At 41.9% G+C, this 16,404-nt stretch overlaps 1 long non-coding RNA gene across 3 annotated transcripts; it reads right to left on the bottom strand.

The window, feature by feature from the left end:
- Window positions 1-469: 469 nt before the first annotated feature.
- LOC115496832 (uncharacterized) lies at window positions 470-16,147 on the bottom strand. 3 transcript variants are annotated; one of them, XR_003962361.4, is made up of 3 exons: window positions 13,809-16,144; window positions 12,273-12,480; window positions 470-941 (listed from the first exon to the last, which is right to left on the bottom strand). It is a non-coding gene; the product is annotated as an uncharacterized lncRNA (long non-coding RNA). The 3 variants fall into 3 exon arrangements; XR_012057745.1 differs by lacking the exon at window positions 470-941 and adding an exon at window positions 7,394-11,704 and having other exon boundaries at window positions 13,809-16,147; XR_003962362.4 differs by lacking the exon at window positions 470-941 and adding an exon at window positions 7,394-11,553.
- Window positions 16,148-16,404: the final 257 nt, after the last annotated feature.

The following is a 16,404-nucleotide window of genomic DNA, read 5'->3' as shown; positions in this document are numbered from 1 at the left end:
GACTTTATGAGGTTGGAATACACTAGTGTAGTCTTAACCACTTAAATGGTTGACAGCTAGTAGGAACCAATATCAATTTTTCAAATATTAGTAATATAAATATATATAAGTTTTACCATAAAAAGTAACATGCAAATGATTCTGATTGAGGAAGATTCCTTATTTTCAGTTGTGAGCTCAGATGATCCTAATATTCAAATGTACTCCAGGATTTATAACCAGTGGAGTAGGACTTTGAGAAAGTTATGGCTGGTATCTGAGAGCTGTAACATTTACAAACACTAAATGAACAAACCCATATATTTTTATGCTTGCCATTCCAGACCCATGAAACTTATCTCAAAGGTTACGAGACAAGGGACTGAAAATGATTCTATTACACAATTGCTGCAGGGAGTTGCTGAGCACAGTAATTAATTGCTGGTGTATTCATTTGTGGCAGGAGGAGCAGCAGAAGGAAAATATCTCATTGAATTTGGAATTGTATTTATTCATGTATGCACTGCGATGTTACAGCACAATTATTATCTGACACATTGGAAGCAGACTTGTGTTCCATTAGTTGCTGGAGCTGTGTGCTATTATTGGATGATCTGCTACAAAAATGCACAAAACATTTATTTTGAGAAATGCAGTCAGGATTATAATTGATGCCTCGCAGATCTCAGCCTGGCGTTCTCCATACCCAGCCAGAGAAACAGGAAGTTCAGTTTGGCATCCTCAGCCCCAGAAAATGCTGGGGTGTCCCTCAGGGTGATGGGAGCAAAGCTTGGGATCCCAGATCAGCATCTCCAGTGAGGAACTCAGGGTTTTTATCTGTCTGGAAGGAGACACAGGGGCAAAGCCAGCCTATGCTCCTTTCCAGTTTCCAGTGCAGTGCTGGCACCAATCCACAGGCAGCTGCTCATCCAGCATTCCTGGCTAGAGGATCATTTCAGCAGCTATATAATATGTCAGCCAAGAGGAAGCAAGAAGAAAAAGAAAAGTAGAGTTATGAAGTTAAACCCAAGAAAATAAAAATTGCAGGCAGCTATAGTGTGGCAATGGCTGCTGGTGAAGGTAATAGTTTATTCAGTGATTCTGCTACAGAGTTTCTCATAAAACCTCACAAATTCTATTCCAAGACTTTTCCCCTGAATTGTTCATTATTGTTTGCATGAAGCTGACATGACAGCAGCTCATGTGAAGGTTTATGCTTTGGACAGCTTCTAAAAGAGTAAATATGGAGTAAATAGTAGCTGTAGGCAGAACTGTGGTGTTGTGCCAGTGTTGCCCTCCCAGGAATGAGGGAAATACTCTGTGCTTTGCAGACATTAACCAGTGCTCAGCTGTAATTCCAACCCCACTAAGCTCAGCTGTGGAGGGTGTTGTGGGAGAGCAGAGGTGGAATGTGCACGATCTGACCACACTCCAGATGCTGTATCCAGGAAGATGTAGAGTGTATCCCACCCTGCCACAGAAGGCAGTGGGCACAGGCTCTTCCCTTGCCCATCTTTGCCTTGTCCCTGTGGGTGATGAAGAGCTCCTCGTGTCCTTGTGCTGCAAAGAGCAGCGCCCAGCCCCGAGGAGCCTCATGGGTGCCAGCAGTGTGGCTTCTCGAGTGAGCTTGTTTTACACAAAGAGTAGGAGAATCAGGTTTGGAATGATTCTTCTTGAAGATTTTAAAAATAAACCAGCAGCTTCCTCTAGGTCTTCTAAACAAACAGCCTAAATGAATGTGAAGTTAACCTCTCCTTCCTCTCAGTCTGATGAAAGAAACAAATGGGAGCGATGACAGGATTATATTACTCTATTAATATGACAGATTTTAATTTGTGATAAGAAAGGAACCTCATTCGCTGCTTTATTACTTTCAGAAATTCTAAAATCAATGCAAGATATGCCATAAACATCATTCTTGGCAGGCACTCATTGAGGTGAACATATAACTCAAAGATAGCTTGAGCTGAATTCTGACCAATTTAGCAAGTAATAAGCAAGGCAATAAGAACATTAAAAAGAAGAGACAGTAACAGAGTTAGGAACAGATGGTAGCCATAAATAATGCTGAAATAATAATAATATTTTAAATTTATATATGATGCCTTTCAGTCTGGAAAATCCCACAATGCTTTACAAAACTGAATTTAAAACACAAACTTAAAAAGGAATGCACCGTTACTGGTGTGAAATATGACTGTTTTTTGAGAGCCCAAGCAATGCCAAGTCGTTTGGGACAAGAAGAGAGTAAGAATTTTAGTTCGTTGCTGCTGCATTTAAAGCTTGAGTTGAATTTTATTTCTTTCCTCTCTTCTAATCAATTTAATCTATCATCACTGGTAGCATCTGGATCCTGCTGTAATACATCCCTACTATCCATAAAGAACACTCTCTTTACTGTTAATGATATCAGATGAACTGTTGACTTTATTTATTGAAAACTCTAAATGATCAGCAATTTGGCATTCCCCAGTGCAAAAAAAAAAAAAAAAAAAAAAAAAAAAAAAAAGAAAAAAGAAAGAAAAAAAAGAAAAAGAAAAAAAAAGACAAAATTACATTCTCAGCAAAAATATCTCCCAAGGCCAAGTAGCAACAGTAGTTAGCGTGTCCTTGTGCAGGGAATATTAACTCCCATGTCAGTCTAAATTCTGAAACCCTTGTCTTTCCCTGCAGAACATAATTTCTCCTTCCAAACACTTATGTAGCTCAGCCCAACTTGAGACTGTCTTCTGATCTCAGATAAACCCAGGCAATCCTTCTGGCTTTAGTGGGATTATGCCAACATGAGTGAAACTAAAATTTACCCCACATTATAGGAGAGCTGATAGGTGCATAAGGCACCGTGTGATGTTTGAAGGCTGCAATGGAAAAGTGCTGGAGAAAGAAAAGCCAAAAGCTGTATACACAGAGCAATGGAAACTATTTAAAGCAGCTCCAGCCTCAAACATTCTGTGTAGTCCCTTCACAAGGAGAAAGATGTTACATGATAGTCTGGATATCTGAGTGAGTAGGTTCTGCATTGTAATGTAAAATAGAAAATATTGAATGCTTCTGAGTGATGAATGACACAATCTATTTGCAGGAATGATGAAAAAAAGTCAAGAAGTGATGTTGCTTAAAATTAATTAATCATTAATACTTTCTCATTCAAGTCTGTAGAAGTGTTCTCCAGTGTTCTCCAATTCAAAGTCACACTTTCAATAATGGCACCTGCAAGGATTCTATGTCAGAGGAGCTTTACATAAGTTTGTGGTAACTGTACTGGAAATAGTGGAATTACTGCCAGGTTCTGGAGTGCTGGAGCATTTCTTGAAAATGGGGTGTTCCCTTGGAGAAACAGAAAATAAAGTTGGTGGCAGAGCTTTATCTAAAATTACCTTTTTAACCTTTCTTGGGAGCTACACTAGCTTGCATTCTTTGAACTGTTGTTCAAAGATGTGTACATAAGTATACACATATATACATGGATGGACTCACTACTGGTACTGGGGACTAGTGCAATAGTTAAAAGGTTTCTTAATTTTAACCCTGCCTTTCTGAGACATTGGGCAGTCTCCTGTTCATTTGTTATTTTACAGCACAGTGGATTGGCTTCCTGGTTTTTCTTTTGCCGTTGCATATCAGCAATACACCAGACTTTAGCTGCAAGTTTAAGTTAAAATTTATATTTCAAAACCACAGGATTGATAATATTGGAGTTGATTCTCTGATTTCCAGGACTTTGTGTCACCATCTCATTGATGCCAGTAGGTTGTTACGGACAAGGATTGTCCATGTAGGCTCTGGACAGTGAGCCTGGTGATTCAGGCTGCCTCCTGATGGGGACATGTCCATGTGTAAGTGACCCTTACCAACAACTGCACGGAGAGCCTGAGTTCTGCGTGGGCATGGAGGTACAGCACACCTCCACAGCATCACACAGACAGGCAGCTGGCACCTTGAATCCTACTCCCAGATCTGTCAGGCTCAGAACCCCTCCTGTCCCTCGGGTGGTGAGTTTGGGCTCAGGAATGGGGCAGCTGCTTTGATGTGGGGAGTGTCTGACAGCTGTGCTGTGCTGCACAGTGCTCCACAGCAGGGCAGGCTGGCCCTGTGTGCCACACTCCTCTGACTACACAGACTCCCTTGGGCATTCTAACTTCTTTGAGTTTCTTTTTTCTCTTCTCACCTGAGCTGAGGCAGGAGGAGGAGAAAGATGTGTTTAGTTTATTCTTCCTGCTGTCTTTGCTCTGCCTTTCAGGCCTGTCAGCATGGAAAGATACTCAAATGCTAAATTTGTATGAAAACATAGACTCTAAAAACTTCCATTTTAAAGTGGGTTTTAGTCCAGCTTATAAGAAATGGGTCATTCAGTAGCCTGCTTGCTGAGTATTGTGTTGCTTGTGTTTTGTCCACAGCCTTATCTTTCCCACACAGACTTCCAGTTTTTAGGAAACTGGTTTGCAGGTCAGTCTGCAGGTACCGAAATATTTCTGGCTGTTTTAAAACCTCGGTACCAGCTGGAATTAAGAAGAAGGTATGAACACTAAACCTACACTACTGCTAACTTAATCACTTTATATAAATTCCCTTTGGATGATCTCTTTTGTCCCTCTTCTGGAGGGTGACATTTGTTCTCCCAGTCTGTGGTGAGACCACAGTGAGCTGGCTGACCACAGGAACGGCTGCACCTCTCTCTGCTCGCTGCAGATTAGGAGCATGGGAGGCATCTCTGGCTCTTCTTTTTTTCTTTTTTTTTACCCTCTGTGTCTTACTTGCAGAATGACTGAAAAAAGACAAGCTTGAGATGTTTCCTGAATGTTGCATTGTGCCTTGCCCTGCATGGTGCACAGAGGAGGTGGGGAGAGAGGATGAAAAGAGCTGTGGGACAAACTTGGCTCTTGTGCCATGCAACTGCTCAGAAAACAGAGAGTCCACAGAGATCAGGGCTTCAAAACACTCAGGTTGGAGGAGACAGGGCTCTCAGCTTTTCCTGCACCAGCCTGTGGAATACTTGCTGCTCCATATGATTTTTGTTTCTGTCTAGAAAATTCTTTTTTTTGCAATAGGAAAAGCATCCTATAAATATTCTGTATTTATTATTTTGCTAGAGTTTATTCTGTATGCCAAACTTAGATCAATAAAATGAGGAGAAGCAGGGAAAATACCCCAAGATAAAAGAAACTCAGAGTGCTGTGTGTTCCAGAATAAACACAGCCCTCCTTGACGTGGTACAGGCACTGTTTGTGCCTGGCTTCCCTACAGGGGTTCTTGCACATCCAGTAACTTTGTTTGTATTTTGTAAATTAGCAGATGGCTCTTTGATACAAAGGAGAATGTGTTCCTACATCAGATCGAGTATGTCTCTTCCTCTCTTTCCCCTCCTCTGATATTAAACAAATCATAGAAGACACAAACACAATTGCCAAAAATAAGGCAGAGACAGAGCAGAGAAAAAATATGTGTAAGTTGACTGTAAAGTTCAATTGACACTGACTGCAGTAAAACAAAGAATATCACTGGTACTCAAATTTCCAACATTTCTGAGCTCCAGGGACCTATAGATATATATATATATCTAGGTGTGTGTATATATATATATATATGACCCTCCATACTGCCTAAATGTCATCATATGGGGAATTACTCAGGAAAGAGTCACTGCTGAAGTGGGGGAATAATTTTGTACCTGCCATGTAACCATTTGATAGACTCATAGAATTGTTTAGTTTGAAAATGACCTTTAAGGTCATCAAGTCCCACCTGTAACCAGCACTGCCAAGCCCGCCACTAAACCATGTCCCCCAGTGGCACATCTACATGCTTCTTAAATACCTCCAGGGATGGTGACTCAACCACTTCCCTGGGCAGCCTGGTCCTGTGCTTCACAACTCTTTTGGGGAAGAAATTTTCTCCAATATCCAATCTAAGCCTCCCCTGTTACAATTTGAGGCCATTTCCTCTCCTCCTGTCACCTGTTCCCTGGGAGTAGAGCCTGACCCCCACCTGGCTCCATCCTCCTGTCAGGGAGTTGTGGGGAGCAAGAAGATTCCCCTGAGCCTCCTTTTCTCCAGTCTGAGCTCCTTTCCCAGCTACCCCAGCCACTGCTGGTGTTCCAGACCCTTCCCCAGCTCTGTTGGCCTTCTCTGGACCTGCTCCAGCCCCTCAGTGCCAGGGTGGAGCCTGTGTCCTACTTGGGGATATAGGAAAGGCACTGTGCCTATTTATCAGAAGTTGGGCTTGATCTTGGCTGGAACTTCAAGGCAGTAATTTCAGTAATGTAACAGCAATTAAACGAGACACTTAGAAACTACATCTGGCTAAAGCATATTCTCCATTGTTCTAAAAACCCCTCTTTTCAATTGCTACTCTTAAATTTATTTGGAAATATTACTGCTGCATTAGTCAACTCTCTCCTTGATGGCTTGAACTGTTGTCTATACAGATAGCACGATGATAAATTATTTTGAGTTTCTTTCTGCTTGTGTGTGTAAACTAAATATATAAGAGAAATGGCTGTTCTTTAGGGCTGGCCTTCACTTTTTGATCTATTTGTACAAGACCTGGCATTACTGGGTCCTAGTCTATGATTGAACCCTACAAGCACAATGGTACTGCAAATAAATAAATTGCTACCCTGAAGATAAAATTATATTTACTTGCACTTTTCCCTACAGGTCTTTTCAGCAGAAGTCTTAAATGAAAAAGTACTTCCTCTGCTGTTCCCAAATCTTCTGCATCCATGTCTGGCTCCACTGACCTGACTGACAGTGGAGGATTTGTCATTGGCCCTAACAGGAATGAGGGGTCCAATAGCTGAGATGGTTTAGAACAAATAAGTACAAGGCTTTGCACTACTGAAGCTTTGCCTGACATGGAGCTTGTGTCCAAAGGTGGAACAAAGTATGGCAGCTTTTCCCCTGAGCACTGGGAAAGTAAGACAGATTTTTGGTAGTACAAGTCTTGCCCTCAGCACTTTATCATAGATATGATTTGAGAGTGCCCTTTCAAGGTAATGCCTGGTATTGACATGCATAAATCCACTGTGATTTGGTCTGTTTTCTAAGAATGGGAGTCTTAGGACAAATACAAGGAGATAGCTTAACTACCTATTTAAGGAGTCACCAATCTATTCTCTAAATGTTCCCACTATATTTCAGAGTGTGAACAGGAGATAAATTATACATTGGAGTAGTTTGCTTATTTTGACTGTTTAGTGATTAATTCATCCATGGACACTCCTCCTTCCTGCTTTGTATTTATCACCAGATCATGATTGTGTAGGTATTTGTAAAGGGTAAATCAGATCTGAGAAATGGGGATGTGTCTCTGCACATTGCAGCTCCATGTCGTGAGCAGTGCTGCAGCTGGGACAGGGCCACAGACATTCCAGGGGATTGTTACAGGGTTTTTGTTTTGATGAACATCTGAAACATTTTCACTGAAACAGTGTCTTCTGAGTTAAAACACAAGTCCTGACTGTTCCTTTGACATACAACTGTGAAACTCATTTTCTGCAACACAAAAACATGAATGGTGTAAAATTTGCATTTTTCGTGAATATTCATTTAATATTGATAACTATTTTAGTCTTGCTTACATACTCCCCTTTTTTTCTGATATCCAAACTGGCTTTTTAGTCATTAATTTGAATTTTGGTACTAACAAGTGGCATCTCCTATGAAGCCTATTGCAAACATGGCACATTGTTCTAAATTGCATAATAAATAATCGTCTAGAACGGTGACACATTCAGCAAAATGCCTCTACTCCCGTTTGACAGGGTGAACGCCTATGTGCTTTTCAAAGCAACTAGTTTAGCACTCTTCATTTACAAAGAGGGAAGGGAGAGGAGAGAGAAATGCTACTCTGAGAACAGCTTGTCTCATGTTGACCTACTTTCTCCACCAATCTGCGTGCAGCCCGAGCTGCTGCTGTGTTGACACTACATATCCAAGCTAAAGCAAAACCAGCAGAATCCGTGGCCTCAGAGATTGGCTCTAGAGAAGACAAAAGGCCTTCTGGGTTTGATATGGCTTTTGGATGTGCAGGCACGGCAGGACTGGGATAAAGAGAGCTGATTTTCAAAACTGACTTCTGTGCCTCCCCTTTCGTGTGTGATCTGAAGTAGATTTTGCTCACCTAACGAGGCCACTCTGTCTCTAATCTCTGAGGTACATTAATGTCTAAAGCAGGTGGCGTTGGTCCAGGGAGGGTGTCCTTATCTGCATGGGAGATGTGGTCACAGAACTAATTTTGCTACTCTTATCAGCATTTTCTCTCGTGCAAGGAAAATCAGAAAATAAAGGAAAAAGGCTGTGCCTATGAGAAAAGCAGGGATGCCCATTTTTCATCCCTTTGACTCACTTTTAGCCCCTAGAGATTATTTGCAGAGGGTGTAAATTAGGGTAACCCTAGAACTCCCCTAATCTCATACAGAGGGGAGAAGTTTTTTACTCAGCCTGCAGACCAGGGAAAGGAAACATTTTTTTGTTTGTATCTACATATCTGTGCAAGGGTTAACCTTATACTGTTTGGAAATTATTGGATACGGAGATTCGATTAATGATCTTTGGGTTTTGTTTTTTACTAGCTATCATTAATTTTTGAGAGGACATAATTTTTGATGCACTTCACATCTACGACTCCTGCTGCCTACAGTGGGAGGAGGTGCTGCTACCTCTTGAGAAATGGGAGTAAAAAAACATGTTGTGTTGATCTGCATCCGGTTTATCATTTCAACCAATGTTTTCACAAAAGCTGATCTGTGCTATACAAAGCAAATATTATTATTCCTTTGCCCTCGAGAGCCTCATGTCCTTTAATGGAAATGAATACAGTTTTATTCTTAGCAGGTTCTTGCAGAAACCTCCAGTAATGTGACTTTGCTCAAAAATGTCTTTTTTATGACTAGTTGTAATTTAAAGCAAGAACCTTGTTAATTCTGAGGAGAAAGATGATAAAACTTTTGTTCAAAACCATGGCAATTGCTTTACACCATTCTGAAGATTTCTTTTTGCAATCACTTTTTTTTTTTTTTTTTTTTCTCTTTTTGCATTTCCTTTAAGAAGGTTATCTGTGAAAAGATACTGGAAAGATGTCTTGGCATCCATTTATTTATTTAGGTCCCAAAGAAATTAAGTTGACCTCAGTTTAATAGAACAAGTAAAATAATGAGGCAAATCAGAGCCTTTAAAAATACCTAAATGAGGTCTAGTAGAAACTACTTACTGCTGCGTGAAGTGTTACTGGGACTTGTACTTTTTCCTGGAATCCTTTGGGGGAATTACAGCACAGTACAGTGGCACACGAACATGAAGTTCACTAACCTGCCTCGCTCTGTGGCACTCTTGTCCCACAGCATCCTGCCTTTTATGAGCTCTTGTGATCTGCTTTGAGAGTGGAGTAAAACAGACACCATAGGATGGACTAAGAGTCCTTGGGTAGAGTCAGCCCAGAGCACCAAGTGCAGTTATTACACTGAACTTCTTCCCCACAGAGATTTGAGGATTTTAAAATTCACTTAATGCAGCGGGTTCCACTTCTCCCAGGAACACCCAAGTGGGTGAAAGTTTGACATCTGTCATTCTGCTCAATTTGTGTTTCTGGGGTAGAGGCTCTCCTATCCTCCGCACTAAGATTTCTCTGCTGACATTCCCTATTGCTAAATGTTTCTTGGCCACCCAAATTTTCCAGCTGATAAGCCATGTAGGCCACTGGGGCAGGAAGCTTCAGGGCTGTTTTTACTGGCTGCTCCCGGGTTTTGAGAGGCTGAGGTTTGAGGGTTTGGGTTTACATGAGTTCTCTTGTAATGCTGAAACTCCCTGCCTTGACAACACCTCATGATCCAAAAGTTCCTACACCTCTGAGCCATGAAATGCAATTGAGAGCTCTTAGGTGGTAAGAACTGCTATTATTGTAGCCCTCAAACACTCAGGTACTTTTTGTTGAACTGTCTGCGTGTGTTGTTTGATAATTGTTTGGCATAATGCCTGTGTCCTTTGATTTAAATTAGGCAACAACAGCTTTCCCATTAATATCTGCTAGGAATTAGGTAAAGTCAGGGGTAAGACACTGGAAGAAAAGTGATGATGAAATTATAGGTGGATCAGGTGAGTTTTAGACATCAGAAAAAATTACAGCAAAATAGATTGGTTCCCTATACCTGCCATTTCTTTCATCTGTGATATTTAATACTTCTCATTATTTTGCATCAATTTTTAAACTTATGCCATTTGAGGAATTCTTGTAAAGTACAGATAACGGTGAGAACTGAGAGTCATGAATTGTAGTCCTACCTTTCTTTCATCCTCATTTGGTGATGTCTGAACTTGGGGAGCCAGGACAATGTCCAGGCTCTCTGTGGTGGGGTAACACCTGGGCATGAGCATCTCTCCCTTCCTTACCTTGACATCTATGGAAACCCACAAATGGAAAAGAGTTTCAGGCTAAACCAGCTAAATCAACCAGGGCTTTGGTCTGAGTGGTGTCTGTCAGGACTCTCTTGCTCTACAGGGCGCAGATGCAGCCTGAAAAAAGCTTAAGTAAGGTGCTTAGTCCTCCTGTTTCTGTTCACTGTGCTGTGCCAGCATTCATAACCCTCACTGAATGGCACCAGGATTAATTCCTTAACATCTGGAAAGAGATTTGAAAACCAAAAGCAATAATTTTACAATTATGCTTAATCAACACAGTGCATTTAATGTTTATATTATTATATGAAGGTTCATTGACAAATTAAGGACACATTTTAAAACTCCGTTAGAAAAGTCAGTAAATAGAAAGTCTTTGTTCATTAGTATTTGGTTTATGACCAGTATTTAGTTTATGATCCTGTACCAGCAATGTTCTGCCTTCTCTTTGATGGATGTGGACTGGAGGAACACGATGCTTTAGTGACCTCTCAAGCATCAAAGCTCACAGCCCAGTTCTTTCTCAAATTTCAAGGTTTTATTTGATTGTGGTGGGTTTACTTCTGCTGAAAGTACAGTCAATACCATGAAGACAAAGAAGTGCATTACATTTTTCATCAGTAGTATCACTTCCAGCAGGAATAGAACAAACAAACCTTTTTAGCTGTTTACATGAACAGACATTCAAGTGTATCCTCTAGTTCCCCTGGGAGGTTAATTTTTAAAACTTACATCATTTGAAGACAAAATTGAGTCAGTCAAGTGCCTTTTTAAAGTAGTGAATTAATTAGATGCCCCCATCCTGCTCAGGTCAGCTGCTGCACATGGATTCTATGTGACCAGCACCATACTGGTGACCAGTCCTGTTAGAAAACTGAGCTTCGCTGTCTCAACCTGCTTGTTCTATCACACCTTGGCTCTGGTCCCTTTGCTCAGAGCTCAGTGCCACAAGGGTCCCCCAAGGTCTGGTTTGGGGGTGCTGCACTATCCATCCTGGGCTGCCCCTCTGCTGTGCTGGAGTTCTCCTGGGTGCGATGGCAGCTGGAGCCAAATGTGGAAGCACAACTAAAACCATATCTGGAAAGTGTGTGCTGCCCAAAAAGTCACTAATTCCTTTAGTCACTCCAGTAAATCTCTTCCCACAACAAGCATGCACTGAGAGTTTCTCCTGCCTGAAAGAGACCTGTGGGAGAACCTCAGTGTCAGAAAGGTTAAGTAACTCAGTCCATAATTGCAGGGACATGTCTATAATTTCAAATTCTCTGTGCAGAAAAGGAAGACCTGTCTTTCCATCAGACTATGTGGCAGCAGAATCTGGCCATCCTGTGCAAATCCTGTAGATGTAATAGATTCCTCATTTGACACAGATTTTCAAGCCAAGGTGATTAGTAAGTCATAAATATAATGCTAACGTGATCCTTAAAATAAACAACTTTCCTTGATTTTAAAATCCCAGGAGATGAGGTTTAATTTCTCCAACCAATCTGGGAATGTAAAAGATTTTCCTGCAGTGCCTTATTGATATAATTTGACCTTGCTCAGCATTGGAGCTCCCTGATGGAGGTGTGGGGGGAGGAGGGTGTGTGGACACACATGCAAAGTGCTCTTACTATGCCTGTATTCAAATTCCAATTCCATATTCTTGTAAGAACGATCTCACTGGGAACCAAAAATAGCACAGACAGAAAATATTCTCACAAGGTGATTGTCACATAAATAAAAGGAGTTTCTCTTTAACCCATTCTCTTATCAGCTGAGCTCTCTGCAGGCTCCTCATCTCTGCCGTGCTTTGCTTTAGCCATTGGCCAAGAATCTACTCATGAAAAGCAGCAATTTAATGGTAATAAATAGCTCTGTGGTTGACAGCATGCCACTAAGCTGGATTTAATGAAGTGTGCTTACCTTGTTTTAACAATATAAAAGTGTTGGTTCAGCGATGGTAATTTGCTGTCTTTGTAGCAGGGTGTGTTTGGAGTTTTGGTGAAACTGTTTTTCTGGGTCTTTTCTAGCTTTGAACATGCCCAGTTACATCTGCTACTGCTCTGTTCCGTTCGAGGAGATAGCACAAAATGCGTGCCTAGCCCAGGTTCTTCCTGCCTGTCACAATTTCCTGTACAGAAAGAGAAGACGAATTAATGCTGATGCCTTTATTTATTTTTATTACTGCAAGACCCACAAACCTTGGTTTTGAAGGAGACTTGGCTGTGCTAGGCATTATAAATACACATAATAAAAAGATTGTCCTCTCAGTAAGGCTGTCCTCTACGTGCTGGAGGGGGATGACAGAGGATGCTGGTGGAGGGTGCAAGGAAACCACAAAACAATCTTCAACACACAAAGCAGCTGAGCAGTTGAGTTTATAGGCACCAGGCAAAGTAGAGGCATGAGGAAAAAGAAAACCTGCATTCACTTGTTCAAAGCTCCAGTGAGTAGTGTGACCTGGCAACACCTGCACATCTGAGGTTGAGTCTGATCAGTGCAAGGAACAGATCCATCAGAGACGGGGCCCACAGGGTGGAGAACTGGTGTGTTAGACGTGGGAGAGGTGACAAAGGTGAAAGAGGGGAGTTGATCCCATGAACCCCATTTTACCCTGGCTGTTTTGGGGGAAATGCACTCTGTGAAGTGTTAACTGTGGTCTTCAAATGAGGTGATCTGTCAAGATGGCATTTTTCAGTGGTGTGTTAATTCCTGGACTTCTGTGGTAGACAGTTTCATACAAATAAAAGCTACCATTCTGTTATTTAATTTGAATTTGTTCATAGATTATGAAAAAGAGCTGATGGTTGTATATTTACCACACAACAGATGTTCAAAGTTCTCAGGCACATCATCTGTCCAATTGCCCATGGCTTTGTCTATTCCAATTATTTTTTCCCATATGTACACATTGGGTCACATTCCAGCTCTGAGACAAAGGGGGGTTGATTTTTTTATTCCTCTGCAAAACTACTGATATCCTTTGGGCTTCTCTCAAGACCTGTCACATCCCAAAGAGACCTGAAAACTTGCCCATGGCAGTAACCTGTAAGGGAATGACTGACAGGCTCCCAGTCAGAAGGTCTGGTGATACCTCTGCTATGAAGCTTTTCATTTTGGGTGTGATCCTCAGCTTGCCCATGGTGCTTTATTCCAAAAAGGTTGCTATATGTTGGATATTCCAGCAAGGCTGCCTCATTCTGCCTGTGGGAGAACTTGGGAAAAACAGACCCAGGGAGTTGCTGGACAAGCTAAAATGGTAGAGGTTACTGGCAGAACCTGAGTGCAGGAACAGAGAGAGGATGGATGCTGCCCAAAGACAAGCAAAAAGGTTTTCACTGTCATAAGCAGCTGAAGAATTGCTGTCCCCTTCTTTTTGGTATTGATAACCTCGGATGTCTCTCAGACAAGTGCTCCAGTGAGCCTCAGTGCTGAGGGGGATTTGGGAGAAACACTTACCTGAGAAGACGCTGGTAAGCACCTGCCTGGTGACACCTTGGCTCTTCTGGAGCAGGGTGAGCTGCCCTGCTGGGATTTGGAAGCAGCCCCCACACGTTCTCCTTGCAGGCTGAGCTGATGTGCTGCTCAGCTCCCCTTTGTGTCTCCGTGTCCTTGGCAGGAGCCTGTGCTGAGCCGGGGCCGTTCCGGCACGAGCGGCTGAGGCAGAAACCTGGAGCAGCCACGCTTGTTGTAGTGGAGCCCTGACTCAGAGAGATGCAGTCCTGCAGGGAGCTCGATGCCGTCAGAATGCAGAGTAGGCTGCAAAAACCTTGCAGGGAGCAGAGAGAATACAACGAGCTCAGAGCAGCTGGGTTTGACATTGGACAATCAGCCAGGCACAGTGCAGCCAGCCCGGGATCGTTGGCCATGCTGAGAGGCAGGGATAATTAAGCACACACAAAGATACCCTGCAGATACCCTTCTGCAGCTCTTAACTATTCTTAGAAAAGTTTTCCTAATATATAGCTTCTATATTGCTTCCTCTGAATTAAATGAATTCCTGTGTTATTGGTCTCATATTCTTGTTTACTATTTTAGAAGATACTATCATATTCTCTTGAGTCTCCTCTTTTCCAGACTGAGCAAATAGTGAAGAATTCAGCTTTGCCCTATAGGAGGATATTTTCCTCTAAAATTCCTCTGCATTTTGGTTAAAATATGATGTTCCAAATCTTACTACAAGAGAAGTTTCACTAATGCTTAATGAGAGGGAATAATTGCTTTTGATGTTTGACATGGATTGGTGGTATTAATACATCACTGAATGAGCTTTGCTCTTTTTGTTGCAGTGTGTCAGTGTTGAGTCATATTCCACCTGGGGTCCTCCATGACTCCCAGCACTCATTTTGCAGTACTCTTATTTAACCACTTATTTCTTATTTTGCATTTGTTCTTTTGACTTCTCCTTCTTTTCCTGCTGCTTCGCACTTGCTTTAGTTGAATCTCTTGACTTGATCTAAGGGTCTTTATTCAATATATCAAGACTGTTCTGAATTCTAGGATAGTCTTTCAAAACAGTCACAAACTTCCCCAGCATCTGCACCTTCGGCACTGTCCTTTCTATGAGCTGAGACATTTAAGAGAACCCTGAATTGACCTGGATTCAGGACAGATCCTTAGGGGACCTTGCTTGATACATCCCCCTACTCTCAATACTTGTGGGTGAAAAAATTGGTGTTTGAGCACAAGCTTTGGCCTTAATTTGGGAACAGTGAGGCATTAGGGCAGCTCATGTCACCATCTGAAGCAAAGCCTCAGCTTTATAAAACAGGATGGGCATGAAAATACACATGAGCATCATCTGTACCAACTGTCCTGTGCCTCTGCCCTGCCCAGCTCAGAGCACCATGTCCCACCTTCACTCCCTGAATCCCCACTGTCTTGGAGGGGTTATAAATATACATCCTCCTTCAGTTGGAGAAGGAAGAAGAGGATGCAGATGGGTGAGAACTGTTCCAGTGCAGCTCGCTCTCGCATAATGAGATCAGAATGCAGGCAGGAATGTGTGGAGGAGTGGAGCTGGCAAGGATTCACCAGCCTGAATTATTCTAAGCCTATTCCATCTCTAATCAAACCGTTTTGCTTTTTTTATTTTTTATTTTGGTATGCAAAGGTGCTTTACGGAGCTGTATCTGTTGTAACATAAAATTCAAGCTCTTTTTACTACAGGAGCAAATTCTAGTTGACAGGATGTTGCTCTTTGGGTGAGTTTTTGGTGTGCTGGGCTTCTTATAGTAGTATCCTTTGCTCTGGCTATTTTAGAGCACTTGGCATTTCCCTGCTATGTAGCCAATTTACTGGATGCTGGAAAGTATGAAATTGGATCTTCAAAAGGATCCTGGATAATTTCTGATGCTAATATAAATCTAAAAAAAACCCCAAACCCAAACAGAAAGGGGTGGGCAGAGCTGTATCACATGAGCTATCCAGACTTGTTTACATCCTGATTTGCAAAAGATACAGCTTGACCCCAGTGTAACCTTGATGTCTACAGAGGGAGAGGAAGTACTATGTAAATTAGAGCAGCCAAAACAAAACAGGCAGACAGAAGCTGAGTGTGCAGAACAAGCTGGGGAAGCACTCTGCAAACACTTTGCTAGGGAGAAGAAATGTGCACTTTTTTTTTTTTTTTTTTTTAATTCCTGGGATAAAAATGGCTGTGAAAAAAACCAAACCAAACCAAACCAAACCAAACCAAACCAAACCAAACCAAACCAAACCAAACCAAACCAAACCAAACCAAACCAAACCAAACCAAACCAAACCAAACCAAACCAAAAGAACAACAAAAAAAACCCCAACAAAACAAAACAAAACAAAACAAAAAAACCACACCTTTGCTAAGAAAAAATGGCCATAGCCATTTTCCGCAATATAGGAACAATGTGTTTTCCTGCACCAACCATGCCCTTCCAGGGAAAGCTCCTTGTGCCCAAGCTTTTTGGCTGCAATCTAAATGGGTTTTAAAGATAACAGTGGTGTCCTGAGGGTCCTGCCAGGGGACCAAAGCAATGAACGCTACCTAAATGACATTTATCAGCAGTGAATGGCTGGT

Source organism: Taeniopygia guttata, chromosome 11, assembly GCF_048771995.1.
Source record: "Taeniopygia guttata chromosome 11, bTaeGut7.mat, whole genome shotgun sequence".
NCBI lineage: Eukaryota > Metazoa > Chordata > Aves > Passeriformes > Estrildidae > Taeniopygia > Taeniopygia guttata.
The sequence above is the reverse complement of the archived record's forward strand: the minus strand, read 5'-3'. Positions and strand labels throughout refer to the sequence as shown.